Source organism: Dermacentor albipictus, chromosome 9 (genome assembly GCF_038994185.2).
Source record: "Dermacentor albipictus isolate Rhodes 1998 colony chromosome 9, USDA_Dalb.pri_finalv2, whole genome shotgun sequence".
Classification (NCBI taxonomy): domain Eukaryota; kingdom Metazoa; phylum Arthropoda; class Arachnida; order Ixodida; family Ixodidae; genus Dermacentor; species Dermacentor albipictus.
Window position 1 is genome coordinate 122,940,035 of NC_091829.1, and position 16,731 is coordinate 122,956,765.

Sequence of the window (16,731 nt, forward strand, 5' to 3'; positions counted from 1 at the left end):
GCTAAGTAAAAACCTGAAATTATATTGAGTCAGTGCTAATTAGTAACTTTCTTATGTCTTTTTTAAATTTGTTCTTAGGGAGATCAAACATGACGCTTAAAGATGGGTTATTGAGAACAACTGTAATTTGGTAATCGAGTTTTTGTTTGCCGTAATTTGTCCTCGTTTTAGGGACCATTCTGTGTTGCCAAAGGGGGTATTTAGAAGGAGGGCGGTTTGGAGCAATGGAATACAAACGATTACGATGGATGTACTGTAACAGGCGATATATGTAAACATGGTTTGCTTTCAGTAAATTATGCTTATGATAGAGTGGTAATATTGGTAGGTTTTCGGGCCTACCATGGTAACCCTCAATATCCCACAATGCCTTATTTTGCAAAAGCAATAATTTCTGTAAATTACTTAATGTTGTAGTGCCCCAGACCAGTCTCGGTCATATCCGTGTGCTTGTTTGTAATGCGTTTGATCAGGCAGGTAGTCGCTGTAACCTTGCCTTCAATTTTGCGGATGGTGTCTGCGTTTGACCCGTTGGCTACTATGTGCATGCCGAGGATGCGTAACTTCGGAACATGGGGAATACAGGAGGTGTCTTGCGTATACAGGGGTATTTCCTCACATTGGCGCGATTCGCCCATAGGCTTGGGTGGGTGGCGGAGGCAGTAGAGCAGCAGCTCGGATTTGAGTCGAGAAAGCCGGAGACCCGTGTATTGGAGGCAGGATTCTACTGCAGATCAGTTGCATTCTATCTGACCGTCATTGCCTTTGTCGACACACAGGGTAAGGCCATCTGCATACAAGGTATGATGGAGGCCACCAATTTCGTCAAGGTAAAAAAAAATATTATGGGGCTTTACGTGCCAAAACCACTTTCAGATTATGTGGCACGCCGTAGTGGAGGATTCCGGAAATTTCGATCACCTATGGTTCTTTAACGTGCACCTAAATCTAAGTACACGGGAGTTTTCGCATTTCGCCTCCATCGATACGCGGCCGCCGTGGCCGGTATTCGATCCCGCGACCTCGTGCTCAGCAGCCCAACACCATAGCCACTGAGCAACCACGGCGGGTAATTTCGTCGAGGTAAACAGGGAGACCCAGCTTCACGAGGTTGAAAGGGAGCGGTGCCGACGTTTCCTATAGTGCACGTTCATCGGATGTGATGCTGTTGACTGCGAGAGTGACTGTGGGGCGCGACAGGACGTCTCTGATGTAGTTGTGGCTTCGGTCACCCATGTTGAGCTTCTTAATACGGGCCACCATTGCTGCATTTGGTACATTGTCGAATGCCTTTGGCAGAGCTAGCTTGATGCTTCTTGGGTCGTTGATTATCTGGTGGTAGAGCTGGGGCATGACGCCTTGAGTACAGAAGTGTGACACGAAGATCACCACAGTGGGGGGTAGGCTCCAGTGTCCTCGAGGGGGTGGTTGATACGGGTGAAGAACGCGTGCTCCATCACCTTGCCCACGCAGGATGTAAGGGAACTGGGCCACAAGTGATCGAGGCTGGACGGCTGGCCTGGCTTCGTTATCAGGACTGCCTTAGAGCGTTTCCACACCTCTGGGATGCGACCCGCTCGCCAGCATTTGTTGACGTGTGCCGCAAGAGCGGTTATCGAGGCATCACTGAAGTTTCGTAGAGTCTTGTCCGTGAACCTGTCGCGACCAGGTGCTGATTTGCCATTAAGGTCGTAGAGATCTGCGCGGATCTCTGACTCGTGAACGTCTTCATCGAGCATCGCATTTGTCTCGCCGGTGTAATCTCCGTGTTGAACATCGGGTCGTCGAAGGAAGTATTTGTCTAGCAGGCAGGTCACGATCTGTTGATAACTCGTGGTAGCCCATTCCTTGTGCAAAAGGCGCTACAGGTTGGCACGCTGAGCAGACTTGAACTGCACTTCTCCCAAGAGTTGACGAAGTAGACACCACGTGCTGCTATTGTGAAGCTGCCTGCTGACTGCGTTGAAGATGTCGCAGCACTGTTGGGGGCTTAAGGTCCGGCAATGTTCTTCTAGCTAGCGATCGATCTGTGCCATCTTCTTACGAAACTTTCAGTTGTGCCGTTGCTTCTGCCATCTTGCATGTAGCGATATCTTTGCTTTTCTGAGGTGTGCTAGTCGGCAGTCGATCTAGTCAACCTGGACTTCGAGTGTGACCGTCTGTGTCGCCCTGGTCATGTCGCCAGTGAGCGCCTCCATCCACGCCTCGATGCCATCGATGGTCTCCTCTCCTCTCTGTTCGACTTGCTGCTTTAGCATCTTGCCGCAGTCCGTCCATTTGAATACCTTAAGATGAGGGGGGGGGGGGGGGGGCGGGTGCCTGCCTGAAGAATTCGTCTTTCTATGATCATGTGGTCACACTGAGATCTTCAAAGGTATTACACCACGTTTTTTGAGCGATGTTTCGGACCGCCGTCGTCGTGTCCCATGCCGTTGACGCACCCGTGCGTGTCGGTGCCGTAGCATCGGTAATAGGAGTTAATTCTACATAATGAAGGCCCTGCTACACGCATTGGCGTTTGGCTGTAGTGTAGCGATCGCCCCATGCGTTGTTCCAGGCAATAAAGTCACCTCCCACCAGAAACGGCTGTGCTCCCGCCAAGGCAAGTGCCCCTCGAAAAAGAGAAAGGGAACGACGCCACCAGTGAGCCTGATTACTATACACTGCCACGTGGTAGTGACGGTGAAAAAAGCAAAACTGTGAATGGTGAAACTAGCGTTTTATTGGTCGAACTTGTGCCCTCAAAAGCAGGCTACTTTAAAAAAAAGAAACGACACCGGCAAACACACTCGGCATTCGTCGAAAATCTGATCACCGGGTTAAGCGCGTCGGCCTTTATACATAATTCGTCGAATGTCCCAGACTACTCGCTGGAACTGGAACTCGCGTGTCTTCCACAATGTTCTACACTATTTGGGTCACGCATACATGCAATCAGATTGCACAAGGTTCTGTGACAGACTGCGAATGGAACCATCGATAACATTCGAGAAACTTGCGATACGTGCAGGCGGTTCTGCGCTGTGCGATAACATTTGTTAGGCGGTGACAAGTGGTCACCCGGAATAGGTAAAAAAGTACACGTGTCAATACCTCCCTCTTAAAAAGCATCGTTCCGATGCTACAAATTTAAGACAGCGAAACACAAATGGTCACTTACTACACAAAAGTAACAAAACAACGAAAAGAAACAAAGTCCAAAGATCAGTTACGCGAAGTCCGAAAGTTCATTGGCGCTGGTGGTACGGCTTGAATCGCAGAACACACACATGAACGCGGCGCCGCTCATGACATAGGTCATGAGCGGCGCCGCTGTGAATGTTAAATGCCGCCTGGCACGACCTCATAGTCCAGCGCGCCAATACGTCGGATGACCTTGTAGGGTCGGAAAAAGCGTCGCAATAGTTTCTCACTCAGTCCTCGTCGGCGTATCGGGGTCCATACCTAAACACGGTCGCCGGGCTGGTACTCGACGAAGCGTCGTCGGAGGTTGTAGTGTCAGCTGTCGGTACGCTGCTGGTTCTTGACTCGCAGGCGGGTGAGCTGTCGAACTTCTTCGGCGCGCTGGAGATAAGTGGCGACATCAAGATTCCCTTCGTCAGTGACGTGCGGCAGCATGGCGTCGAGAGTCGTCGTCGGATTCCTTCCCTAAACCAACTTGAACGGCGTGATCTGTGTTGTTTATTGCACCGCCGTGTTGTAAGCGAAGGGTATACGTACGGCAGGACGGCATCCCATGTCTTTTGCTCGACGTCGACGTACATTGCTAGCCTGTCGGTGAGGGTCTTGTTAAGGCGCTGCGTGAGGCCATTCATCGGCGGATGGTAGGCAGTTGTCCTCCTGGGGCTTGTCTGGTTGTATTGCAGAATGGCTTGGATTAGCTCTGCTGTAAGAGCCGTTCCCCTGTCGGTGATAAGCGCTTCCGGGTCACCATGTCACAGCAGCATGCTCTGGAAGAAAAATTTTGCCACTTCAGCTGCGCTACCTTTCGGCAGAGCTTTAGTTTCAGCGAAGCGGGTAAGGTAGTCCATCACCACGACGATCCACTTATTTCTGGATGTTGATGTCGGAAACGGTCCCAACAAGTCCATCCCGATCTGCTGAAAAGGTCGACAAGGAGGCTTGAATGGCTGTAGTAATCCCGCTGGCCTTGTCGGTGGTGTCTTGCGTCGCTGACATTCTCGGCGTGTCTTGACGTAACGGGCGACGTCAGCGCTTAGGCGCGGCCTGTAATAGCTTCTTGTATTCTCGAAAGTGTCCGGCAGAAACCGAGGTGCCCAGTGGTCAGATCGTCATATGTGGCGTGCAGTACTTCTGGACGCAGCGCTGACGGAAGAAGAAGGCAGTTGGCGCGGACTTGTGAGAAGTTCTTCACAAGTAGGTTATTTTGAAGCGTGAACGAAGACAATCCATGCTTAAACGACCTAGGGACAACGTCGGTATTCCCTTCTAAATACTGGACGAGGCGTTTTACCACCGGTTCTGCTCGTAGCTGTTTAGTGAAGTCTTCCGCGCTTATTATTCTGAGGAAGGCGTCATCGTCCTCGTCGTCTTGCGGCGGGGGATCGATGGAAGCGCGTGATAGGCAGTCGGCGTCAAAGTCTTCTCGTCCGGGCTTGTAGATTAACGTAACGTGATATTCTTGCAGTCTGAGGCGCCATCGCACCAGCCGTCGTGAAGGGTCCTTTAAGTCAGCTAGCCAACACAACGCGTGATGGTCGCTGACGACTTTGGGTGGCCTGCCATACAGGTAAGGGCGAAATTTTGCTGTAGCCCAAATGATGGCGAGGCATTCTTTTTAGTCGTAGAAAAATTGCCTTCCGCTTTCGACAGCGACCGGCTTGCATAAGATATCACGCGTTCAAGTCAGTCTTTCCTCTGGACTAGAACGGCACCTAGGCCTAGCCTACTGGCTGCAGTGTAGATTTCGGTGCCGGCGTCTTCGTCGAAATGTGCAAGTAGCGGCGGCTACTGCATTCGTCGTTTGAGTTCTTGAAATGTGTCGTCCTGCGGCGTTTCCCACTTGAACTCAATGTCACAGTTGGTTAGATTTGTCTGCGGCTCAGCGATGCGTGAAAAGTCCTTGATAAAGCACCTGTAGTAGCTAGGACCCCGTACCAAGGAATCTGCGCACTGCCTTGTTGTGGATGGGCTGCGGTAACTTTGCGATTCTGACGAAGACAACGACGTCAATTTCTGGCGAAGACAACGACGTCATACAAGTAAACAACACACGTCTGTCACTTCAATCCTCCTAACACCATGTCCTTGACGCGCTGGAACGTTGCAAGCGCTGAGCACAGTCAAAATGGCATAACCTTGAACTCGTAGAGGCCATCTGGCGTGATGAAGGAGGTCTTTGGCGATCTCTTTCGTCGACTTCAGGGGCGCGCCAGACGTCTGTCCTCCTGGCGTAGCTTCACTGGACGACGGATGGGCGAGCTGGCGGCGGCGGCGGACGGCGGAACTCCGTTGTTACAGCGCTCTGGCGCGGGCGCGGAGTGTTACTTTGAATGCGGGTGACGGCGGCGTATTTCATCGATTCAGCCTGGGCCTATGGCGATTTCGGCTGGTCTTCGGGAACTTCCAGTGACCGCTGGATTTATTCTCTCACGACGTCCGCGATCGACGCAACGTGAGGCTGGGATCTCGGGAGCATCCTGTGAAGTTCCTCTCGCACGACCGCTCTAATGGTCTCGCGTAGGTCGTCGGTGGCTAATGATTGAATTTCGGCGTAGTTTGCTGGGCTTGCGCGGTGGTTGAGTTGCCGGTTCCGCATTTCCAGAGTTTTCTCAATGCTCGTGGCCTCGTTAAGAAACTCTTCGACGGTTTTCGGTGGATTTCGTATCATTCCGGCGAAACGTTATTGTTTGATGCCACGCATGAGTAGGCGAAGCTTTTTCTCCTCGGACATTTCAGGGTCGGCATGGTGGAACAGGCGCGTTATCTCCTCGGTGAAGATCGCTATGTTTTCGTTGGGCAGTTGTACTCGGGCTTCTAGCATAGCTTGGGCCCTTTCCTTACGCATGACGCTCGTGAAGGTCCGCAGGAAGACTCTATGGAACAGGTCCCACGTTGTCGGGGTCGACTCCCGGTTCTCAAATCACGTCCTGGCGGCGTCTTCTAAGGCGAAGTATACATGTCGCAGCTTGTCGTTGGGGCCCCAGTTGTTTAACGTCGTGATTCTTTCATATGTCTCAAGTCAGGTTTCCGGATCTTCAAACGATGATCCAGGAAAGGTTGGTGTGTCCCGAGGTTGTTGCAGCAGAATGGGGGACGCTGCGGCAGCCATTGAGGTTTCTGACTTGGGCTTGATCCCTCTGGTCTTCTCTGGAAGAGGTCCGTATTCCGGTCGCAATCCTTACTGCCTCCAGCTTGCTCGCTGGTCCTAGGCCACGTTGGTGTTGTCTTCGGGTTTCGGGCTTAGATCACCGCTTCGCCGGAGTGTTCGGTGTATGACCGCACTGGCACCTCCACCTGATGTCACGTAGTATAGTAGTGACGGTATTGACGGTATTTTAGGAGGGGGGTATTGACACGTGTACTTGTTTATCCTTTCCAGGTGACTGCTTGTCGTCACCTAACAAGTGTTATCGCACAGCGCAGGACGCGCCTGCATGTATCTGAAGTTCTTGGAATATTATTGAATGTTCCAGAGTAATTGCTGGGACCCATGTGTCTTCCACAAAGTTCTACACTATTCGCGTCACCCGCCGTGGTTGCTCAGTGGCTATGGTGTTGGGCTGCTGAGCACGAGGGCGCGGGATCGAATCCCGGCCATGGCGGTCGCATTTCGATGGGGGCGAAATGCGAAAACACCCGTGTACTTAGATTTATGTGCACGTTAAAGAACCCCAGGTGGTCGAAATTTCCGGAGTCCTCCGCTATGGCATGCCTCATAATCAGAAAGTGGTTTTGGCACGTAAAACCCCATAACTTAACTATTCACGTCGCGCGCACATCCAATCAGATTACACAAGGTTCGGTGACAGACTGCAAATGGAACCATCGATAACATTCCAGAGACTTCCGATACATGCAGGCGCGTCCTGCGCTGTGCGATAACATTTCTTAGGCGGTGACAGGCGGTTACCCGGAAAGGATAAACAAGTACGCGTGTCAATACGTTGAACAGAAATACACTGTGTTTGCTTGTTGTATTGCGAAGGAGCTCTACGAGCATGTTTTCCGCATGCGTGCCGCGTACGGTGAGTTCTTGCCCTACGATCCCTCTCCGAATTAAAATCGCCAGTCCGAGATCAACGGTATTCAGCGAGGCGTGTACAGTGTAACCTGGAAGCTTTGGCACGGTATAATTATGACGTCAGGCGTGGGTTGTGCGTGTTGGAAGTATACTGTTGCAGCAGTGGTCGCTTCTTAGTGAAGCCCCGACAGTTCCACTGCCACACCCCGAGCTTGGTAGTGGGACTGGTCACCGTGGTGTTGTACTTCTGCGTTACCTGAGCTAGGGCTAGTGTGAGTGACTGTACTGCCCATGTTGGGCTTGGCGTGCCTGCTGAAAGGCCTATGTGAGTCTCGATTCTGTCTATATGGATTTCCACTCTGTCTGTGCGAGCAGTGAGGTTATTTACCGCAATGCCGATGTTGCTGATCGTGCTTTGAATTTCACAGAGCGGCTTCCTTCTTGTTCATTCCGCCACTCATTTGTCGTGACATGTGCTTTGCGCGAAGCACTTACTGAGGATTCCAGCTTGACGAGATTTTAAGCCTCGGAGCTGGCCGCCGCGCGTTTCTTTGCGGGCGACGACGCATTGTCGCTACCGTTCGTGATGGGAACGGGGACTGAAGCATGCTTAGGTATACGCGGCTAGCCAAAGACTGTTCAATCTCGCGGATTTCTTGGGTTAACTGCTGCCCGGCCATGCGTAACGGCGCGCTTCCGTGCTGTACTGCATCTAATTCCACACTTCTAGGGCCCCTCTTATTGCTAGTACTGAGGCAGTAAATCCCCGAGCCCCGCGCCTCAGTGAGCTCTTTACCGCATCTGCTCAGCTGGGCTTGTCAGGTAGGACCAGGTCATAGCGGCGATCGGACGCCATGAGCTCCAACGTCCACGGCTAGGTCCGGGTGTTCTCCTGCACGCCGGGCTCCGCGACTGGCTCTGTTGGCAGGATCGAGGCCCCGCTGCCGAGCGATGCGGCGCCCGGCCTCGAGAGCGGGTGCAGTGAGGAGGTGGAAACTGTTCGTCGTAGTTCTGCAGCTGTAGCTCGAGGGCGGCCTCCGCTGCTGCCCTCTGTCAGTCCCCGCGTCGTTTCTTAACCAGTTAGCGGGTAATGAATTGAGCCTTGCAGGTCTTGTCCGCAGTGGGATGTGCTCCCCCGCAGAAGTTGTCACCTTGGCGTGCATTTGTGCTTGGAGTCTGGGTTCGGGCTCCACAGCCTCTACACACGTGGTCTTGGGTGATTGGACAGACGTCCATGCGATGGCTGACGCGTCCACGCTGGTGGCACACGTCAATCTGCTTTCTGTACAAGGTGCACATTAGCATTCCATCCACTCAGTTACACCCACGTTGGGACCCTGCCACCATCGAAGGCGATGATGACTGACGTTGTCTTGTTGAGTCTTTCGGCCGCTAAGGTGTTCGGGTTCCTCTTGTTGACGATACTTCGGCGAATGGCCTTGGCGTCTTCCTCGGGGGGGAATGCCCCGGACGACTCGCTTAACTGTATTGTCGGGCGCAGTCTCAGACCTGAATTTCGAACTGGTGCCCATCGAGCTCAAAGTTGGCGAGTCGGCGGTACCGTTTTGCATTATAAGAGAGAGGGTACTCACAACGACGATGTTCTGCTGCATATGGGGAGGGCTTACCGCCTCCTTCACCTCCGCCGCGGGTAGGCCCGTGATTCCACGATCTTCGGGATCGGCCCACGTATGGCGAGTTCTGTGTCTACACACGGACACGAACCTGGGGCAACCAGCCATTAACAGCTTCGCTGTAAAAGAGATTCGTGGCGCCGGTGTGTTTGTCGTTGAACACTTCTTCAAAGCGATACAAATAAATAATTAAATTTTGGGATTTTACTAGCCAGAACCACGATAGTATCATTAGGCACGCCATAGTGGGAGACATTAAATTAATTTTGATCACCTACGCTTTGTATCTCGCGCAGCCATTGGCACGGGTGTTTTTGCACTTTGTCCCCATCGGACGCGGCCGCTGTGGCGGGGATACGATCCCACGCTCTCGGGCTTAGGAGCGGCACACCAAAGCGTCTACTCCACAGTGGCACGTGCTTTTGCAAGGACAGGTGTCGGACTAGGCAGGACTAGGCAGGCAAGAAAGGTGGCGGTGCTGGAAAACACCCGAGCGGCATGGCTCCGATACTGACCTTCGTCGCCAATATGTGGTGTCTGGCTCAGACCAGACGCATGACACTGGACCACGCAAGCGCAGTATGTACATTCCCTTTATTCGTCACAGTAAAACCACTTATATAGCAAACCATATTGAATGACGATGACGATATGCACCCTAAAAAAACGAAACTGAAACAATAAAGAAGAATACAACACTTATCAAACCTCACTCCACCAGTGTTTTTTATTATCAACTTTATGAACCTTTATCAGTTCTTATCGGTCGCTATGAACCTTATGGGACTCGATTCAACCCTTATCAACCTTTACCGGGCGTTATCAACTTTATCGGAAGCGATACGACCCTTGTCAAACTTATCGGCTGTTATCAATCTTGTCGCACTCAATCCGATCCTTATCAATTCTGACATGTCCTTAACCACCTTATCAGACCTGATACGACACTTAGTGGTTCTTATCTACGTTATCGGACTTGATCGGACCCCTACATACATTTATGCGTCTTTATCAACCTTATCAGAATTGCCCCGACTATTATCACTCCTTAGTACCTTGTCAATCCTTGTCAAACCATTATTAACCGTGATAAGACCCATATAACTCATCATCCCTCCTTATCATCCTTATGAACTTATTGACTGCTTAACTGTCTTAAGTTTAATTGCTCCACGCGAAGCGCATGAGCCTTCAGACATCGGTGGCATTTCGGTCGGTGGAGGAACGCCCGCTACCACCGAAACATATCGGGGATGTGGCTTGTTTGGGATTCAAGTTTTGCAAAACCGGAATTTTAATGGTGTCTACAAGGCTCTAAGTCGGCTCTACATGTGGCCGTAGAGATGGCTTTCATGCCACCATAACCAAATCTTTCAACAAAGCCATCCCAGAACTTGTTCTCCTTTGATAAGAAGAAAAATAAGATGATAAGAAGATAAAGAAAACCATCCTAGATTACAAGCGGGCTAACTTTGCCACTATTAATAATGAACTATCTACATTTATTGATCATTTTCTTTTTAATTTCGATACCCGCTCTGTCGAAGAAAATTGGCTACTGTTCAAAACGAAGGTACACCAACTATCAGAAAAATATATTCCTAAGCGCATCGTCACCTCTAACCCTCAAGCGCCCTAGTACAATTCATACATCAGGCGACTGTCTAACAAAAAGAAACGTTTGTTCCGTCTTGCTAAACTTTCACCTTCTATTGAGCGATGGTCGACATACAAGACTGCTTCCGACACATACGTAAGAACCCTGAAACTTGCAAAAAACAATTTCTTGTCTTCTACTTTACCATCTATTTTGAAAACAAATGTTAAAAAGTTCTGGCGCATTATACACCCTGCACACGACCCCTTAATTACATTGCAAGATACCTCCGGCAACATAATCCCAAATAACCTCTGTGCTACCATACTGAATAGAACATTCACTGAAAGCTTCTCCTCTAGCACGACAGTTCATCTTCCAGATATGCCGCATCACAGATTTTCCATTATGTCACCAATAACTATTGATGCTCCTGCCATTGCTAAATTAATCGAGTCTTTGAAGCACGATTCATCTCCGGGGTGTGATGAAATTAGTTGTAAATTCCTAAAAAGTACCCGCGCTTATAGTTCAATTATACTAACAAAATTGTTCCAGCAGTCGCTTGATTCATCAAGTCTCCCTAACGACTGGAAAATCGGGAAGGTGGTCCCACTTCACAAATCCGGTAATAAGCACTTGCCTCAAAATTATCGTCCCATTTCACTCACTAGCACATGCTGCAAATTACTAGAACATATAATTTTCAAACACATCGCCACCTTTCTTGATGATAACTGTTTTTTTTTCTTCTACGCAACATGGTTTCCGTCAAACATACTCCTGCGAAACGCAGCTACTCTCATTCACTGATAAATTGCATCGCATTCTTGACCAGTCATCTTTCGCGGATTGCATCTTTTTAGATTTCGCGAAAGCTTTTGACAAAGTATGCCATCAATTGTTGCTTTATAAATTAAGTCATCTTAATCTTGATCCACATGTCTTTAGATGGATTCAATCTTTCCTTCTCAACCGCAGGCAGTTTGTTTTCACTAATGGCTCAACCTCACCGCTTACTAACGTACTATCTGGTGTACCACAAGGATCCGCCCTCGGACCCCTTCTATTCTTAATTTATATTAATGACCTTCCGTCCACCCTATCTTCTGCCAGCCACCTTTTTGCTGACGACTGTGTAATTTTCCGCGAAATACGTAACCTCAACGACAATAATAATCTCCAGACCGATCTTAATTTGGTCTCTAACTGGTGTAAAACTTGGAAAATGGAATTAAATATTAACAAATGTAAGGTCATGCGTGTTTCTCGCTGCTCTAACACTCCCCCTTCTTCTTATTGTCTTAATGGCATTCCTCTTGATTCCGTCACATCATATAAATATCTAGGCGTACATATATCACGAAACTTAACATGGAATGCCCATACTGAATACGTTACCAATAACGCTAATCGCATGTTAGGGTATTTAAGTCGCAACTTCTCTTCTGCTCCTTCGTCCTTAAAACTCCTACTTTATAAATCACTAATAAGACCTAAACTTGAATACGCGTCATCTATATGGGACCCTGGGCATGAAAATCTTATATACTCTCTTGAACTTATACAAAATAACTCCGTTCGCTTCATTTTTTCAAATTACAACCGTACTGCTAGTATCACAGCCATGAAAACTAACCTTTCTCTCCCATCTTTAAAATCCCGTCGGAAAATCAGTCGCCTCACTCTATTTCACAAGGTATATCATCACGTCACGCTACATGACGATCTTATTACACCACCGGAATACATCTCCAATCGCACTGATCATCGGCACAAGGTTGGCATCCAAAAATGCAAATCTAAAGCTTGTTTTCACTCATACCTTCCCCAGACATCTGTCGAATGGAACCGCCTCCCTCCCGATATTGCAGCCATTGAGGATAATCAACGATTTCGTGATGCACTAACAACCTTTGTTTGTTTTGGAGAATGTTGAAATTATGTCCTAACAAAATTCACTGTATTGTATTTATTGTCTTTGTAACCTGTATTACCCACTCCCCTCTGTAATGCCTTTGGCCCTGAGAGTATAATGAATAAATAAAATAAATAAATAGATAGTTGTTTTGTATCGCCGGTACTACACACTCACAAGTTCAGATACAATAATTAGTTCCTGCATGCGTGGGTGTTTAGCCCAGGGCAGGAGGTAAGACACTGGGCTCATGAGCGTGGTTTTTCAGCTTCGAAACTAACCGCCGCGAACGTCTTTTTTTCCTTTCATTTTTTTCTTTACACCTTATTGTTTTCTTTCCTTTGTGGAGCGCGTCGTATTACAAAACTCATCGCTTCACCACTGAGAATGCGTACGAAGTTCAACGGTGCAGCCCCAGCGCACTTAATCAATTGCCTGGAACGTCTTCTAAAGAGTGCGGGTGCTCTCGGCCTGCATGAAAAAAAAAGAAGTGCACAAGCATACCAACCTCGGGTATTGCAACATCAGAAGCCGGATCAAGAAAGGTGACGCATTGTCATCGATAGCTGACACGTGCTTATTTGATGTGATCATTTTCACTTGCACTTGGCTTTCCGCAAAGCATTAAAAATGTTTTAAAAGCTTTTGCATGCATTATTTATATGCATAACCACGGATCGCGTACTAGTGGTTGTGTTCTGACTGCTTTCATTCATGAACCAGCTTTGTTCATTAGTCCCGTTAAATATGACATCTCGTATTGGAATGCGTGTTAATGCCTGCTGTCGGGCTAATTTTTACTTGAGTGTAGAAGCGGTTTGGGGCACAATATCGGATACTACCAAGAATTGACACAAAAAGGCGCCCTTTAAGGAACCTTTTTAGGCCGACGTGCAACTCGCCACAAATTAAAGGAATTTGATACACCACCTCTCTATGACATTTCAACAAGGCCTCATGTTTGTGCCTATTCTTAGTCCGTGAATTATATTGCGACCTATACCACTTTCACTGTGCGCATGCATCAGTCTTCATCACAGGAATCACGAGAAGAATATGTATTAATCACAATGAGAAATTTACAGACTATCTACTTCCTGTTGTCGACCTTTCCTCCTTGATCGATTGCGTCTTCACTGGCTTCTATAATGTGGTAGATTCCGTTTGCCGTAAACTACTGTTTCCAAAATTAAGTGCGCCGAACCTAAAATTCCACATTTTAATATAAGGAGTACTTTTTTTTCTCAAACCACATATGCAGTTTTTAACGTCCAATGGTCATATATCTGCCCACTGCCCTGTAACAACCAGCGTCCCCTAAGGTCCTAGGCTCGCTACTTTTCTCTCGTACACAATAATGGTTTAAAAGGAAGAGGTCTGGACACCGACGTTAACAAGGCTCCCGTGGGGGAGCCGAAACGTAAATAACTCTTTTAAACCATTTTTGGTCGGTGTCCAGACCTCTTCCTTTTAAGTATGCATCATCCCGACCAGACGGGCATCCGTCATACTCTCAACTTCAACAATAATGGTTTACGCCGTAATATATCCTCGTTTACAAAACTGTTTGCCCGTGATTGTGTGATTTACCGAAAAATACTATCTTCTGCAGGTGATACTACTCTTCAATAGGACCTTAACATTGCTTCCATATGGTGTAATACTTGGTTGTAGCGAATTAACGTTAGCAAAAGTAAAGTCATGAGAATTACCCGCTATATGACTGATTCCGCATCTTGCAAAGATTTCCTCAATAGCGCTCCCCTTTCTCAAGCTAGCACCTGCAAATACCTTGGCATTTACATCTCCGAGAACCTTTTAGTAAGAACTCAAATCGGATATAAGATCACTAACGCAAATAGTTCCCCTGGTCGCATACGCCGCAACTTCTCCATCTTCTCCTGCAACTCCTGCATTTTACCAGTGCTGACATATAGGGCACAGACTTGGAGACTGACAAACAAGCTTGAGAACAAGTTAAGGATCGCGCAATGAGTGATGGAATGAGGATTGCTAGGCACAACGTTAAAAGGCGGAAAGAGAGCGGTTTGGATCAGACAGCCAACGGGTATAGACGATATTCTAATTGACATCAAGAGAAAAAAAATGCAGCTGGGCAGGTCACCTAATGCGCCTGTTAGATAACCGTTGGACCATTAGGGTTACAGAATGGGTAGTAAGAGAAGGGAAACGCAATCGAGTATGACAGAAGACTATGTGGAGTGATGAAATTAGGAAATTCGCGGGTGCTAGTTGGAATAGGTTGGCGCTGGACAGGGGTAATTGGAGATAGCGGGCTCTTTCGTTTCCGTTAATTTATTGTCTCTTTATTTCATTTATTAAGCTCAAGTAATTTACTCTATTTGTCCTTGCTGTCAGTGCTTGTTGGCTTCTTATGATATGACTAATAAAAGCCGCAGCGTCATAGGGAACACACGGAAGAAAAACACAGAATTCTGGGGACAACTTAGGGAAGAAAAATCTGATGTGACGTCAGAGCATCTCTTGTTCTCCGGAACCAGCCGGCCTGCGGGGAGACGCATGTGTTGAAACTGCACTGGTAGCTCGACATCGGTACGGTGCCGAAAACATGCGTAGTGTACGACTGCAGCTCCACTTTCAAACAGAAAGCGGTCAGGCGCTCGTCCGAACTGCACCGTGAACCACGTAGTTGCCGGCTTGCATTGACAGCTATCAAATTTAACGAAAAACCTGTGCGTTACACTTGACCGACACTTAAAGAACATCACGTTGCTGACAAAATCTTGCAGCGTCGGCCCTCTCTTGCAGGTGGTGGCAGCGCGTGCCTGACTTCACCCACTAGTTTAAGCAGCAGTAACACTGGGTCGATACGAGACCGACAAAACGCTCACGCCAACGATTGACCTACTATTGTGCGCCACTGAAGCCATCTTATTAGACCAGGCCGACAACAACGCAACCGACGAGCGCTAGTTGACGTACTGCGACGGGCTTTCTTGTTGACGGCACCGACAAAATCTGCGTGCCGACCGTAGTACGTTCCACCGAATGCCGCACGATCGGCCATCGAACTGACAACGCGATAGCGAAAACGTCTTGGCTTGTATCTATAATTAATCGCGCTCCAAATGAGTCGAACATGCCGGCCAAGTTGAAATGCACAAGCTTCAACCCTCTCAAGCCGTGTACATGAAGTTTGAGTCAATGTTGATCCTGTTCAGCGACGATTAAGCCGGGTGCCGTGGAGTTCGTGCGCCTGCTATAAGCATACCGGCGGACTTCAACTGAAATGTAAGCAGTTAGGAACACGGTAAGTGCTTTTATATTTCAGTTCTGGCCTTATCCATATGAAATCAACTACACTGTACTTCACACGGCGCGTACAGAATAAGCGGCAACCGGCGACACAATACCAACATCTGTACGTCAGCGTACCCGTAGGCTGCCAGTCGCATTCGCTACGTAGATGGGTGGCCTATACTTGTTGTTATGCTGACACATTTCTCAATTTCGGAGATGCACTGTTTACCTCTGCGTCGAACGGGAAACAAAAGACGGTGCAGTTTGTAAACAGCAGCATAAACCGCCTCGCTCTGTTCCCAATGGTGTCAGCTATGGCATCCGCGTTTTCGCGAGGGGACAACATGGCCTATAAATGAGCACTTATGCGAGCACAGTTTTCTCTAATAATGCTTTATGGCAAGCGTAAATTGTAAGTATCAAGGGGTTAAAGAAAAGCGGAAATCAGTGATAAATTAACAGCCCGTAATATCTCTATCTTGATCACAGTTGCCGCTACTTAAGTTGTTCGGCCGCTTATATTGACTCGTCTCCGGATGGAACAACACGGCGCATATGCGCAGACATGTATGTTTCGCTACATCTTGACATTATTTCATATCACCGATGCACTTTTTCTTCAATATCTCACGCTAACAATTATCTGTCGCTTTAGGTGTCAGTGCAAGCAAGTGACGTTTTGCTAAACTTCGAAATATGCCTTCATCGGCCGCACTGTTTGCACAACAGCGCCCTCAGGCCTGCTCCACCAGTAATCTGTGAGTGTTGCATGGCATCCAGGAATGACATGCTGCCCCGAAGAAGCCATTCATTATGATTCGCGATCCATATAACGCACAACCGACGCGCACTCAGCGTGGGCGCAGGTACATACACAAATCAACCGGCCAAAGCCCCGGTAGCCTTCGAAAACATGTTCAGCGGCGTGCGCCAGAGGGCAGCACAGGAAAATGAAAAAGGCGGATTCTTCTCAGACGCAAGTACACTGCTGTTGGCCGCAATTGGTTGCGCTGCGTTACGGGCATGCTCGGACCTGTCACCCTGTATACGGTCACGCTAGGGGCTGTCAGCTGTTCGGGTTCAACAGAGGCCGCCA